The sequence below is a fragment of the Carassius gibelio genome, chromosome B4 (genome assembly GCF_023724105.1).
Source record: "Carassius gibelio isolate Cgi1373 ecotype wild population from Czech Republic chromosome B4, carGib1.2-hapl.c, whole genome shotgun sequence".
NCBI lineage: Eukaryota > Metazoa > Chordata > Actinopteri > Cypriniformes > Cyprinidae > Carassius > Carassius gibelio.
The window spans coordinates 2,406,325-2,421,850 of NC_068399.1; the positions used below are offsets into that span (position 1 = coordinate 2,406,325).

The window sequence follows — 15,526 nt, forward strand, 5'->3', positions numbered from 1 at the left end:
GTAATTAAATGTTTTTTGACTTTACTGCCATCAAATCTCAAATCCAGCATACCTTTCGAACATCCAGAAGTGAATGAACCTGGACATGTGCTTTAATGCCAGTCAGTACGGTACGCACACATATTTACGGTAAATACATGCACATGACATAACCACGTTACTGCACATGCGTTTTGGTTTTATGTTTTACATCATAATGGAGGAGATGGTGATGTACCTCAGGCATAGCCAAGATCGAGGCCAGGTAAATTAAAACTGGTTTGCTGCGTCCTTTTTCAGATTACAACTTTAAATGCAGGTATTGTCTTGGAGCTTACTTGAGTAATGTAATGATACATATGAAAAACTACAAAACACACACAGCAGTTCAAATGCTTACTGATAACTTAAAAAGGTGCAATTTTATGTAGTTTATTGTCTTAATCATGAGATCATATGTAGTCTGGTTTACAACTCAGATTTTGTATGACGTTAAATATAAAAATAAAACCGAATAAAAAAAATGGAGCATAGTACAGCTCAATGTTCAACAGCAGCTGTGACAGCTGAACAGCGCTCTGTTTGACCGGTCCCAGTCCTGCAGATGCAATCTTTGATATAGTTAGCAATTATTTGTTAATATTCTGACAATAAATTTTATTCAGAAGTAAAATGCAACATACACAGTAATGCAGAAGTAATATTAATGTAAAACCATCCTGACGAATTCTTCTTTTTTTTTCAGAACAATACTATTTACCTTTACTTTTACTCTCAATACCTTAAGTATATTAAAGTATGCAAGATAATACTTTTACTTAAAGGTAGTTCAGCCTAAAATAAAAATTCTGTAATCATGTCCTCACCTTTAAGTTGCTCCAGGTATGGAATTTTCATTTTTGGGTAAACTATCCCTTTAGCTAAGGTTTTAAATATGACTAGTAGATTTTCCCCAATATGGTATTACTAAAAGAAGTTTACTAAAGTATCTCAATATTTATTTTACTAATTATGTTGTTATAGCTCTAAACAATTTCTCTTTTCCTGCACATGGTGCATTATCCAGCAGGAATAGAAGCAAAGCTCGAATCATTTCAAATTGGTTTCTTGAACATGACAATGAGTTCACTGTACTAAAATGGCCCCCACAGTCACCAGATCTCAACCCAATAGAGCATCTTTAGGATGTGGTGGAACAGGAGCTTCGTGCCCTGGATATGCATCCCACAAATCTCCATCAACTGCAAGATGCTATCCTATCAATAAGGCCCAACATTTTTAACGAATGCTGTCAGCACCTTGTTGAATCAATGCCACGTAGAATTAAGGCAGTTCTGAAGGCGAAAGGGGGTCAAACACAGTATTAGTATTGTGTTTCTAATAATCCTTTAGGTGAGTGTATATACATACATACACATCATTTAAAATTATATATATATATATATATATATATATATATATATATATATAAATTGTATGGTTGCCAGCACTAGTTTTTCTGTTAGAAATAAATGATTACTCTGTCTCCTAATTTGTCTTTTCCTTACATGGTCAGATTTGTCTGTAAGCATATTTTGGCATCTTTGTATAGTCTCGCCCAGCACAAAGGTTTTTTTTTTTTTAATTCTACACTTTTAACTAGTGATAAAATCTAAAACTTAAGAGGTTGCATTCATGACAACAATGGGTTATAGATTCTAGCCTATATGCAGCCATTGAGTACTATAGCCATATAGGGGCTATTTATATTCTTATACCATTCTTTTAGTACGGACCTTTAGTAAGTTGCATAAAACCAATCAAAACATCACAGGTCCAGCATACTGTATACAGTTAATTTGTAGCCAAAACTATCAGCAAATGGAAGTAAATTTAAAATTATAATACCAAATTATACATACATTTTTAGCATTTGCCATAAATATGCTTCCCCAGTATGCCTAGATACCTGCCTTGATGTTGGCTGTGCTGATTTTTATGAAATAATGTTTTTTTTCAGACATCGCAAAATAGTCATTTCTGCAATCTAACAAATAAATGAGTTTTCAACCAAAAATGTTGAAATATTTGTAGTTGTAAATATATTGGGTTACACATCACACTTACATCTTTCCAAATTATTATTATTTTTATTCTCTGAAATGAAACTGTTAAGATTTTACAAAGTTAACACCAAAACAACGCTGAACACTAAGCAACTGAAATCTTTATCCTTATATTTCTGACATTTTCAAATCTGATATTTTTCAACTTATGTACGTGTACTTTAACCTTAACTGCTAAATAATCAACACCACCACCATCATTACCTGAACTTTTTATTTTTTTATGTTGTACCAAAAAAAATGTGGTTGTGGAAATGACGAGGGAAAGGCGGGTGATGGTGAAAATAACATTCCGTTATTTTCACCATAACATTTCATAACGTCACAGTCATGGACTTCTATTCTCCTGTTTCTTTTGAGTTTTCCTTATTTGGTCATGTTCCTTTTCTTATGTTTAATAACGTTATGTATGTGTTTGTTCTTTGCAGTTATTTTGATTAAAAACCTCACTTCTTTAGGATTCCAATGTTGTACCCTCTCCTTAAAGACACGCACTGTTACAGTTCCAAAGATGAATGGAGGTCTTACAGGCTTGGGACGACATGAGGGTGAGTAATTAAGGACAGAATTTTCATCTTTGGGTGAACTAACCTTTTATTTTTGATGCAAGAAATTTTGATATCTTATGTCATAGACAGAGGTGTCAAGTAACGAAGTACAAATACTTCGTTACTGTACTTAAGTAGAAATTTTGGGTATCTATACTTTACTTGAGTAATTATTTTTCAGCCGACTTTTTACTTTTACTCCTTACATTTTCACGCAAGTATCTGTACTTTCTACTCCTTACATTTTAAAAATAGCCTCGTTACTGCTTTATTCATTTAATTTGGGCTTGTTTTCATTCCGGCTTGTCATCATTCTAAAAAAAAAAAAAAAAAAACTTATCCAGATAAATCGCGCCACCCGGATGGAGTGAATTTGATTGTGGTTGGATGAGAAGTATAAACAGATACCATTCCGACACCCTATTGGTCTGTACGCGATCCATCGCACCTGCACATGACACAAATCACCTCACACTCCAGCAAGGAGTAGCCAGTTTTGGGTTCATCAAAAAATATATTTCTCCCCTTAAAGTTCATATGAAACCGGCGTCAGACCGGTCTCCTCCCGTCTTTCAGCGCGCTCTTCAATCCACAGACCGCGGCGCAGCAGCGTGAGCTCAAACAGAGACAGAGGACACAAGGTGTGTGTTTATCGATAGATTGTTAGAATATCCGTATCTGTGCAGTTCTTTGTCATAAATACAGTTTACAAAAGGTCACGAAGAAGCAGTCGCTTTCTCATCTACTGTAAAGTTTTCGCTTGTCACCACTCATCACACCACAGCCGTTTCCTCCAGCGACAATCTAGCCCTTAACACATATGAACGAACACATACTTTAATTAAACTTATTCATAAGTACTTTATACATACACTAGCTATTGTGAAAAAGTCTTAGGCACGTTAGTATTTTCACTTAAAAGAATGGTGTTGGGCTATTTATATATTTTGCTGTAGTGTGTCAGTAGAAAATATCAGTTTACATTTCCAAACATTCATTTTGCCGTTGTCAAACTGCTTGTTCATTCAAAATCGCACTAGATTATTATTAAAATTAATGGCAAACTGATATTTCCTACGGACACAATACAGCAAAGGATATAAATAACTGGCTTAAAACCCTTTTTTTGGGGTGAAAATACAATTTTTTCTTTTCCATAAGACTTTTGCACAGTACCGTATTTTAAAAACGTTGCTATTTTATAAAGAATGACCATACAGTAATTCACAGAACTGATTAAAGACAGTGACAGACAGCACTCATTTTAACTAAATATCAGAGTGAGTGACAGATATACAGTAGAAATATTATGTGTGGTTTTGTATTAAATAATGACCATTGTGAAATACATTTATTAGCCTTAGATTAAGGGAAGCACATTTTGGGAAATGAGAGCATCCAAGGTGAAATCGATGGATTTATTTTAACTATTTGTAATGTTCTTTAAAGTTATCCATAGTTTTGTTGAGGTTCTTTTTTTAAAGTATCGGTTCAGGCACTGTTTAGGCGCCGGTACCTTTTAAAAGTATTGAAAAGGCACTGGACCCTACTTAAAAGTTATTATTTCTCACTGGCTCATTTACCAAATGGGTGTTTTCTCTTCCTCCTCCACAAATTAAGCTACTGTAGGTAGTTGCTGTAGCGAGACGTTTTAATAAATTATCGTTTGTGATTGTTGACGCGATTGACAATGTTGTGATAACTAGGCCCTACCAACTTTGTAACTCGTTCCCCCCCTGAACGCTGGACATAGCAGACGTATGTAGCGAATACAGGAAGCTATCAATCAAGAAGGTATCAGGATTATGAGTTATTTTTCGTTTTTGATAAATCACTTGGATTAATCATTAATTTTGACAGCACTATAATGTTTATTGTACAACTATACAAGGGTAATTGTTACTAAGCCTGCACCAATGTTCTTGTCCATTGCCCTCACAGATTCCTGCAGCTAAACTTGGATGTACATTTTCATTCCATTAAAGGTTATTGATTACATGCCTCTGAAGTTTGACTTTTTGCACCATAACAATACTTATTCGCAACTAGTCATCATATCTCTAGCTCTTTAATATATTTGCATTGTACTAAAGTGCGTTCATTTTCAATGGGCATATATGCGGCTGAAACAGGTAGCCTAGTGCATCCCAAATTTTTCAACATGAACATTTTAATATAACATTATAGTCATTATGGCCTTTAGAAAAATGTTTTTTTGAGGAGGTGGGGTAGTGTACTATAGGCCCCTGTGGCACGGCCCAAGCTTTTGTTCTTAATGGCATTTTTTCCCTTACATTACTTTTACTTTTATACTTTAAGTAGTTTTTTAAACCAGTACTTTTACACTTTTACTTGAGTAAAAAGCTTGAGTTGATACTTCAACTTCTACAAAAGTCTTTTTAAACCCTAGTATCTATACTTCTACTTGAGTAATGAATGCCAATACTTTTGACACCACTGGTCCCCAAAACCTTCAAACTGGCTGTTATTAAGCCTCTCATTAAAAAAAACCCACAACTTGACCCCAAAGAACTAGTCAATTATAGACCAATCTCGAATCTCCCTTTTCTGTCCAAGATACTAGAAAAGGTGGTATCCTCACAATTATATTCCTTCTTAGAGAAAAATGGTATATGTGAGGATTTCCATCGGATCTGATCGTGGGCGTATCTCTCTATTAGTTTTATTGGATCTTAGTGCTGCGTTTGACACAATTGACCACAACATTATTTTGCATAGACTTGAACACTTTTTTGGCATCAATGGAAGTGCATTAGCATGGTTTAAATCGTACTTATATGACCACCATCAGTTCGAAGATGTATCATATCGATCACAAGTGCAGTATGGAGTACCTCAAGGCTCAGTACTAGGGCAGCTACTCTTCACGCTTTATATGTTACCCTTGGGAGGTATCATCAGGAAACATGGTGTTAGCTTTCACTGTTATGCTGATGATACTAAGCTCTACATTTCTTCACAGCCCGGTGAAACACACCAATTTGAAAAACTAATGGAATGCATTGTCGATATAAAAAACTGAATGACGAGTAATTTCTTACTGCTAAATTCTGAAGTAACAGGTGTTAATTATAGGACCTAAAAGTCTGCTTGTAATAACCTAGAACACTGTCTAAGACTTGATGGCTGCTCTGTCAATTCTTCGTCATCAGTTAGGAACCTAGGTGTGCTATTTGATAGCAATCTTTCCTTAGAAAGCCACGCTTTTAGCATTTGTAATACTGCATTTTTCCATCTCAAAAATATATATAAATTACAGACTATGCTCTCGATGTCAAATGCAGAAATGTTAATCCATATATTTATGACCTCAAGGTTAGACTATTGTAATGCTTTATTGGGTGGTTGTTCTGCACGTTTAGTAAACAAACTACAGCAGCAAGAGTTCTTACTAGAACCAGGAAGTATGACCATATTAGCCCGGTCCTGTCAACACTGCACTGGCTCCCTATCTAACATCGTATAGATTTAAAAATATTGCTTATTACTTATAAAGCCCTGAATGGTTTAGCACCTCAGTATTTGAATGAGCTCCTATTACATTATAATCCTCCACATCCACTGCGTTTTCAAAACTCAGGCAATTTGATAATACCTAGAATATCAAAATCAACTGCGGGCGGCAGATCCTTTTCCTATTTGGCGCCTAAACTCTGGAATAACCTACCTAACATTGTTCGGGAGGCAGACACACTCTTGTGGTTTAAATCTAGATTAAAGACCCATATCTTTAACCTGGCTTACACATAACACACTACTGTGCTTTTAATATCCAAATCCAAGGATTTTTAGGCTGCATTAATTAGGTAAACCGGAACTGGGAACTCTTCCCATAACACCCTATGTACTTGCTACATCATTAGAAGAATGGCATCTACGCTAATATTTGTCTGTTTCTCTCTTATTCCGAGGTCACCGTAGCCGCCAGATCCATTCAGTCACTGCGGTCACCCGGATCCAGTACGTATCCAGACCAGATGGTGGATCAGCACCTAGAAAGGACCTCTACTGCCCTGAAAGACAGCGGAGACTTTAATTGTCATTTTGCATTATTGACACACTGTTTTCTTAATAAATGTTGTTCAGTTGCTTTGACGCAATGTATTTTGTTTAAAGCACTATATAAATAAAGGTGACTTTGTGAATTTGTTTAGTGACATAAGCTTCCAGTACACAGAGACAACAACAACACACAGAAGAAGGAAAAACAACAACCTGCAAATAAATAAAATGTATGAACAGTTGTGCTATAGATATCCCATTATCATCTTTAGTGCTATGGATGATAATGGTATAGAATAAATGAAGATGCAGAGATGTACTTGGATGGAGGGGCAACAAATAAATAAAAGGATACTGCACATTTTTATTGCATAAGTGGGGAACATTTAACTGTTCGTGAGATAGATTACCTGGGGGAAAAAACTGTTCTTGTGGCTGGCTGTCCTGGTATTTGCAGCTCTGAAGTAGTGATGTCCGCTTTGTGAACAAATCGTTCAATTTAACCGGTTCTTCTTAGTGAACCGGTTGAACCAGTTCACCAAATCTAACAGAATCGTTTGAAACGGTTCACGTCTCCAATAAGCATTTATCCACAAATTACTTGAGCTGTAAACTTTTTTAACATGACTGACACTCCTTCTGAGTCAGAATAAACCAATATCCCGGAGTAGTTCATGTTCATGTACAATGACTGAACTGCTGTGAAGACCAAACTGAAAAATTAACACAGAGCAGAGCCAGATGATGAACAAACATGCCCACTGCTGAAGCAGTTCTCATTCTCGAGTCAAGAACCGGTTGCATCAGTTTTTGGATCACCAGTACACTGAACCGAAAACCATTTCTTTCGGACGGTCCCATTCAAGAACTGAGGAGCTGATGATACTGCAAATGCGTGATTCAGCATGAAGGCGACTGACTCACAGCATGCCTGAACTAAACTGGTTCTTTTGGTGATTGATTCTGAACTGATTCTGTGCTAATGTTATGAGCGCGAGTAAACCGAGGGATTGAATGAAGGGCAATCTGGCGAAATGTAAGTTAATTTAAAAACAAATACATCGCAATGGATTATGTAAAGTAAGTAGATCATGGTTTCTGCACTGATGTCACCTAATTTATTTACTTTAACAATGGAGTCAATGTGATTGTTCCACTTCAGGTCCCGAGAGATGGTGGTTCCCAGGAAACTGAATGACTCCACTGCAGTCACAGTGCTGTTCATGATGGTGAGTGGGGAAAGTGCAGGGGGGTTTCTCCTAAAGTCCACGATCATCTCCACTGTTTTCGGAGTGTTCAGCTCCAGGTTGTTAAGACTGCACCAGACAGCCAGCTGCTCAACCTCTTGTCTTGTAAGCAGACTCATCACCGTCCTGGATGAGGCCGATGACTGTAGTGTCATCTGCAAACTTCAGGAGCTTGACAGAGGGGTCTTTAGAGGTGCAGTCATTGGTGTACAGGGAGAAGAGCAGTGGGAAGAGAACACTTCCCTGAGGAGGACCAGTGTTGGTGGAGCAGCTGTTTGATGTGAATTTTCCCAGTCTCACTAGCTGCTGCCTGTCTGTCAGAAAGCTGGTGGTCCACTGACAGATAGAGCTAGGAACAGAGAGCTGGGTCAGTTTGGTCTGGAGGGTTGTTGGGATGATGGTGTTGAAAGCCGAACTAAAGTCCACAAAACAGGATCCTCACATAAGTCCCTGGTTTGTCCAGATGTTGCAGGATGAAGTACAGTCCCATGTTGATTGCATCACACGGACCTGTTTGCTCGGTAAGCTAACTGCAGGGGGTCCAGTAAGGGTCCAGTGATGTCCTTCAGATAAGCCAGAACCAGTTTTTCAAACGACTTCATGACGACAGACGTTAGAGCCTCAGGTCTGTAGTCCTTATATCCTGTAATCTTGGGTTTCTTTGGAAACGGGGATGATGGTGGAGTGTTTGAAGCAGGAAGGCACTTCACACAACTCCAGGGATCTGTTGAAGATCTGTGAAAAGATGGGGGCCAGCTGGTCAGCACAGATTTTCAGACAGGCTGGTGTAACACCATCTGGGCCTGGTGCTTTTCTTCTTCCTGAAGACCTGGCGCATATCGTTTTCACTGCTTTGAAGTGAAAATAACACCGTACTTTCTACATCATTAGAAGAATGGCATCTACGCTAATATTTGTCTGTTTCTCTCTTATTCCGAGGTCACCGTGGCCACCAGACCCAGTCTGTGTCCAGATCAGAGGGTCACTGCAGTCACCCGGATCCAGTACGTATCCAGACCAGATGGTGGATCAGCACCTAGAAAGGACCTCTACATCCCTGAAAGACAGCGGAGACCAGGACAACTAGAGCCCCAGATACAGATGCCCTGTAAAGACCTTGTCTCAGAGGACCACCAGGACAAGACCACAGGAAACAGATGATTCTTCTGCACAATCTGACTTTGCTGCAGCCTGGAATTGAACTACTGGTTTCGTCTGGTCAGAGGAGAACTGCCCCCCCAACTGAGCCTGGTTTCTCCCAAGGTTTTTTTCTCCATTCTATCACCGATGGAGTTTCGGTTCCTTGCCGCTGTCGCCTCTGGCTTGCTTGGTTGGGGTCACTTCATCTACAGTGATATCGTTGACTTGATTGCAAATTAAAACAGACACTATTTCAACTGAACAGAAATGACATCACTGAATTCAATGATGAACTGCCTTTAACTATCATTTTGCATTATTGAGACACTGTTTTCCAAATGAATGTTGTTCAGTGCTTTGGCGCAATGTATTTTGTTTAAAGCACTATATAAATAAAGGTGATTGATTGATTGATTGATTGATTGAAGTGCAGGAGTAGGGGAGAGGGGGATTACAGAAGGTGTTAACGGTTGTGTAGAGAGATGGGCAGAATGGGTGTGGAGTGTTGAAAATCTACAATGAAACTCACTCATGTCATTAGCAAGTCGTTGATTAGCCTCAGTGTAGTAGGATGGTGTCTTGTAGTTAGTGATGGCTCTCAGTCCTTTCCACACTGAAGTTAAGTCGTTGAAAGTAAACTGGTCTTCCAGCTTTTTAGCGTAGGTCCTTTTAGCCGCTCTGATCTCTTTGTTCAGTGTGTACCTGGCCTGATTATTCAAGACTCTGTCCTCATTTCTGTAGGCATCCTCTTTGGCCTGACGAAAATATCTGAGTTTTGCTGTAAACCATGGCTTAACATTGTTGAATGTTAAATGAGTCCTGGTACAAATACATATATCCTCACAAAAAATAATATAGGATGTTACAGTCTCTGTGAGTTCATCCAGATCGGCGGTAGCAGCTTCAAAAACACCACAATCAGTCAAAACAAGTTTGTAAATCCTGCTCTGTTTCATTGGTTCATCTCTTCACAGTCTTTACTACAGGTTTAGCAAATTTAAATTTCTGCCTGTAGGTTGGTATAAGATGAACCAGGCAGTGATCAGACTGTTCGTGGAACAGTGATATGCATTTTTTGTTGTGGTGTAACAGTGATCCAATATATTACTGTGGTGGGATATGTGACATGTTGTCTGTATTTTGGCAGTTCACAGAAGAGATTGGCTTTATCAAAGTCGCCAATCAAGAATGATTAAAACAGAGTCCGGGTGTTGTTGTTCTGTCTCCATGATCTGATCAGCGAGTTTCTGTAAAGTGAGGCTTACGTGCGCTTTCGGAGGGATGTAAACACTCACCAGAATGAACGAGTGAAACTCCTGCGGCAAATAGAACGGCTTGCAGTTAACAAAGAGCACTTCTAGGTCTGAACAGCACATCTTCTTCAACACAGTTGCATCTGTTCACCACCTTTCATTGATGTAAAAGCATGTCTCAGCACCACATAATTTCCCTGTTGATTCTGCGTTGCAATCTGCTCTAAACATCTGAAAGTCCAGCACATGATGGAGTGCTCTGTCTGGTATGGCGTCATTCAGCCAGGATTCCATGAAACACAGAGCAGCAGAGTGTTAGAAATCCTTATTTGTCCAGGAGAGCAGAAGGATTTCTTCTGTTTTGTCGGGTAGAGAGCAGAGATTTGCCAAATGGACGCTAGGAAATGGCATTCGAAATCCGTGCTTCCTGAGTCTAACGAGCGCACCTGCTCGCTTCCCCTGCTTGCGCTTTTTGAAGCATTTGATCAGTGCCGCTGCTCCACCGACAACAATGTTCAGTAAAACGGATGAATAATTGAAATGCGGTAATATATTTTGTCGTGTCCCTTACGAAAATTAACCATGGTTTTACTACAAATAAAACCAAAAAACCATGGTTACTGTAGTTAAACCATGGTAACCACAAATTAACCATGGTTTTGCTATATTAACCATAGTTTAACCATGGTATTTGTAGTAAATCTGTGGTTTTACAAGCACTGTTTGTTCTATTTTAAATGCTGGAGCTCTTTGAAGTGGAATGGATTCTGATTGGTTGTCAATGCTTACATCATTCATCAGTTGGAATAAAAAAAAGGTATTGTAATGTTTGACAGTATCAGTATCCAACAGTATTGTCAGAATAATAATAGCTTGCCAGTATTTCTGAGCAGAAGTATTTCTCCTCACTACAGTGTGTCAGGAGTGGTCCCTGAGTTCCTTTACCCCAAATACAGACCAAGGTCATTCAGCGTAACAGATATCTTTATGCACAAATGAAATGGTAAAGTTTGTCTGACCTGTACTTTTATTTGAAATGACTTTCACTTACATATAAAAAACCTAGTGGTTTGAAGGAAATATGCATAGTATAAAAATGTAAAAATCGAGCATCGGGTTAGTTCAGTCAGGCCACGTTAGTTACGCTTGCATCAGCTGACAGTCAGCTGTTCCTGATGTGTTCCAATCCGGTCTCAACACCTATCACAAGCGGTCTATTTAAATTCCCATTCTGCGCCTCTTCCATTACATCTCTGCTTTCAACTAACTCCCTCCTCCAACCCCAACTCCACCAACTAATCTGTTATTCAATCTGACCTTGTTCTTTATTTACAGTCACTTCATTGGAAGTTTCTCTACCAAGTTTGTAACAACACTTGTAATTATGTATGTAGATAATGGTTCTGTTCTGTACCCCAGGGGGGTTTGTCTTGCTGCTCTCCCCGCTCTGTCCAAGCATTGCTGCATGGACAGGCATGTGGAGTGTTGCCCAGAACATAACCATACCTCCTACACTAACTGTATGCAGTATAACTGTAATAAATATACTTGACAGAAGTGGTCCTGATTGAAATTACAGTTAATTATTTGAGGGCTGCACTGTGATGCTTAAATTCTTTTTAGATGTCATTAAATGATTCATGCTTTAAATATGCATAACAAGATTTTTTTTGGTACATACATATTTTTACACTGACATTTTAGTGGGTAACTTCTGTAAATATATATATTAGTGGTGGGCCATTATCGGCGTTAACGTGCTGCGTTAACGTGAGACTCTTATTGGGCGATTTAAAAAAATATTGCCGTTAATTGAATCTCAAAGTTGGGTTGGGAGCTGGGTCTATGCTACATGAGCTATGATGATTTTCACCTTGATATTTTAGCGCAGATGTATACCTAGCCGAATCTGTAGGGGGCGAGAACGAGTCTTTAAACCTGTGTGTATCCCTACTGTGAAATTACCACATCAAACGTGATGTACTATCATGGATGCAGCGGTCCCACTTTATATTAAGTGGCCTTAACTACTATGTACTTACATCAAAAAATAAATAGAATGTACTTATTGTGTTCATATTGTATTGCAGCTTAAAGTTAGGGACAGATTGTGTGGTATGGGTAAGTTTTAGGGTGTGTTAAGGTGTAAGGGATGGGTCAACGTGTAATTATACATGTAATTAGAGAAATTAATTACAGATGTAATTATGTGCAGATATTTTTCAAATATGAGTACAATGTAAAACATGTATATACACAATAAGTGCATTGTACCAAATTAATAATTAAAATTTAACTACATAGTAGTTAAGGCCACTTCATATAAAGTGGGTCCGATGCAGCTAAGATGCCGCTGGGTTTGTCATGCATTTTGGAAACAGGAGATGAGCCCCTGGTCTAATGCACCACCTGGCTTCAGAAACCAGTTCCCAAAGATCTAACGTTACTTTTAGTCATTATTTTATTTAGGTAGAAAACATATTCTGAATGCCTTCAGCAGAATTCAAATGAGCCATTTTGATCTAGATTAATTCCTAGATAACAATGAGATTAATCTAGATTTAAAAAAAATTAATCTATGCCCACCGCTATATATATATATATATATATATATATATATATATATATATATAATCAACCAATAATAACCAATCTCAGTCTTGTAAATCAAATCTAAACGTTTGAGTTTGTCCTGTGATAAGATCATGTCGTAATTAACGGGTGGGACATGTCCCACTCCTCAGCACATGAACGCTTTACACACTAAACTGTTTGGGAACACGAGTGTTTATGGCTTATCTATGTATTTATTCACTGGCATTAGTAATCTCGGACCTTATAATACATTTTATTAAAGCAAACACACACACACACACACACACACACACTCGTTTGTTTTTGTGAAAAGTGGGGACATCCCATAGGCGTAATGGTTTTTATACTGTAGAAACTGTATATTCTATCGCCCTTCACCAACCCTACCCCTAACCCTAACCCTCACAGGAAACTTTGTGCATTTTTACTTTCTCAAAAAAACTCATTCTGTATGATTTATAAGCGTTTTGAAAAATGGGGACATGGGTTATGTTCTCATAAGCCACCCTCTCCTTGTAATACCTGTGTCATACCCATGTCATTATACAGAGTTGTGTCCTGATATGTCACAAAAACATGCCCACACACTCCTCCTGTCCCACCCACTTCTTCAAAGTTATCTAGACTACGCCACTGAGAAAGACCCATTTCTGAACACTGTGAACCAAAGCTTACAACTTCTGTCTTATTTATCGGTGAGTCCAGAATGTTCTTCTCATAATATGATGCTGTCATATTACCTATGTGTTTGATCTGTGTTTGCTATTTTAGTCGAGTTTATTGTGAGGTTTAACTAATGAATGGCTTACGTTTATCATAAAATGTAAAAAGTCAATATAGTAGACAGTAAATGAAGTTATGGAGAGAAATTTCTCTATTCACCTTCTTTTACCCGTTAGATTGGGCGGGTCATTTGTAAATGTAGGCTAATGTATGTAATTCTGCTATTTTCAACTTTACAAAACAGCTTGTTTTGCTCCTTGATATTGCAAACTGGTGTTTCTTATCATGTTAATAACTTGTATTGTGTCAGTGACACTTGTTGGCAGCACAAACAGTTTCCAGTTCTCTCTTTACAGCGGACAGAAGTCTTGCTCAATCTTGGGTTTTCCCCTGAACAATGTTCCTCACAGGAAAGTTGCGTCATGACACGCAAAAAATGAGTTGGAAAAGCCATTTGATGGTGAAACAACTAAATGCTCGGGAGTTGGTGACGACACAGAGTTAGAGATGGTGAATTTGTGAATACAATGACACGTGAAATAAATCACCATCGTGTTTTAAATCAGAGAGGCTTGATTAAGTGCTGGAAATAATGGATGATGTAACAAAACAATTACAGTCATACATAGATGTAGTGGAGTGAAAACTCTATAACATCTTTCCCTAAATATTCAGCTTGCAGATCTCAGTTTAAAAAATTCAGTTTGTTTTATTCTATTCCATTCTATGGAGATCTGTAAAGCTGCAAAGACTAAAGTCTCAAATCCAAAAATATATTCTTTATAAAACTGAGACCCGTCCACGCCCTCCTGAAACAGCTTGATCTAACACAACCCCAGATCTCTATATCACTATGAGGGAAGATTTGCATAGCGCCACCCAGATGTTCATGCAAAGAAAGAAGGCGTACTTTTTATTCTCATTGTAGTATTGTTGTTGCCGCCACTACCATGTCGTATACACGCTGTGTGTTTCACAGTGAAAGTGAAACTACTTTGATTGACATTCCAAAAGAGGACAATATCCTCTTCGTCATACCTGGAGCTGATCCGTGCTGGTTGCTGAGGAAACACATCAACTTTGCACTGTGGATCGCTGAATCGGCTTTCACCGTGAATGAAGTGGAGTCCAGCCCAGGGTCGTCACATGTGGTTACTGCTTCGTAGAATGCACCTCTGCTCACTTAAGGCCGCGGTGTGTGACGGTGTTTCGTTGAGAAAGCGAAACTACTTCGTTTGGCCTTCCAAAAGAGAACACACCTAGAAATCATGTTTATATCACATTTATAATGGGTTTTATGTTCATGTTTCGTCGCTCCGGACGGACAAGTCATCACAATATGTAACTCAAGCCGCCTGTCACACGCTTGATGCATTCAGCCAATCACAATGCACTGATAGCTGGCCAATCAAGGCACACCTCACTTTTCAGAATGATGAGCTTCGTGAAAATTGCCCGTTTAAGAAGGTGGGGCATAGAGGAGAAAAATAATGTGCAGTATGTAGAAAATAATGTGTTTATGTGGTGTAAGGTTAAAAAACACATTTCATTACACCAAACACACAAAATAATGTTCTTTTTAGCAGCATCGTATGACCCCTTGAAAATCATTTAGTTACATCAAGGATCAAATCAAATATAAGTATGGCCTAATGGTTAGCGAGTCGGACTTGCAATTGAAAGGTTGTGAGTTCGAGTCTTGGGCCGGCAGGAATTGTAGGTGGGCGAGTGCATGTACAGCTCTCTCGCCACCTTCAAGAGCGCCGCAGCATAAATGATGCCCACTGCTCCGGATGTGTGTTCACAGTGTGTGTGTTCACTGCTCTGTGTGTGTGCACTTCAGATGGGTTAAATGCAGAGCACAAATTCTGAGTATTGGCCACCATACTTGGCTGAATTGTCACGTTACTTTT

General features: G+C 38.5%; 1 protein-coding gene across 5 annotated transcripts in view; it reads left to right on the top strand.

The window, feature by feature from the left end:
* LOC127956069 (membrane-spanning 4-domains subfamily A member 4A) overlaps nt 1-15,526 on the top strand; it is a 149,398-nt gene that overhangs the window by 102,960 nt on the left and 30,912 nt on the right. The window contains exon 1 of one of the 5 annotated variants that reach the window (XM_052553846.1): nt 1,551-2,632. The exons of 2 other annotated variants lie outside the window; for them this stretch is intronic. The gene's annotated coding sequence lies outside the window, so the exon portion shown is untranslated. Of the gene's footprint in view, nt 1-1,550; nt 2,633-7,055; nt 7,885-13,449; nt 13,586-15,526 lie in introns of those variants that run through there. 2 more of the 5 variants (XM_052553845.1, XM_052553842.1) reach the window with 2 other exon arrangements.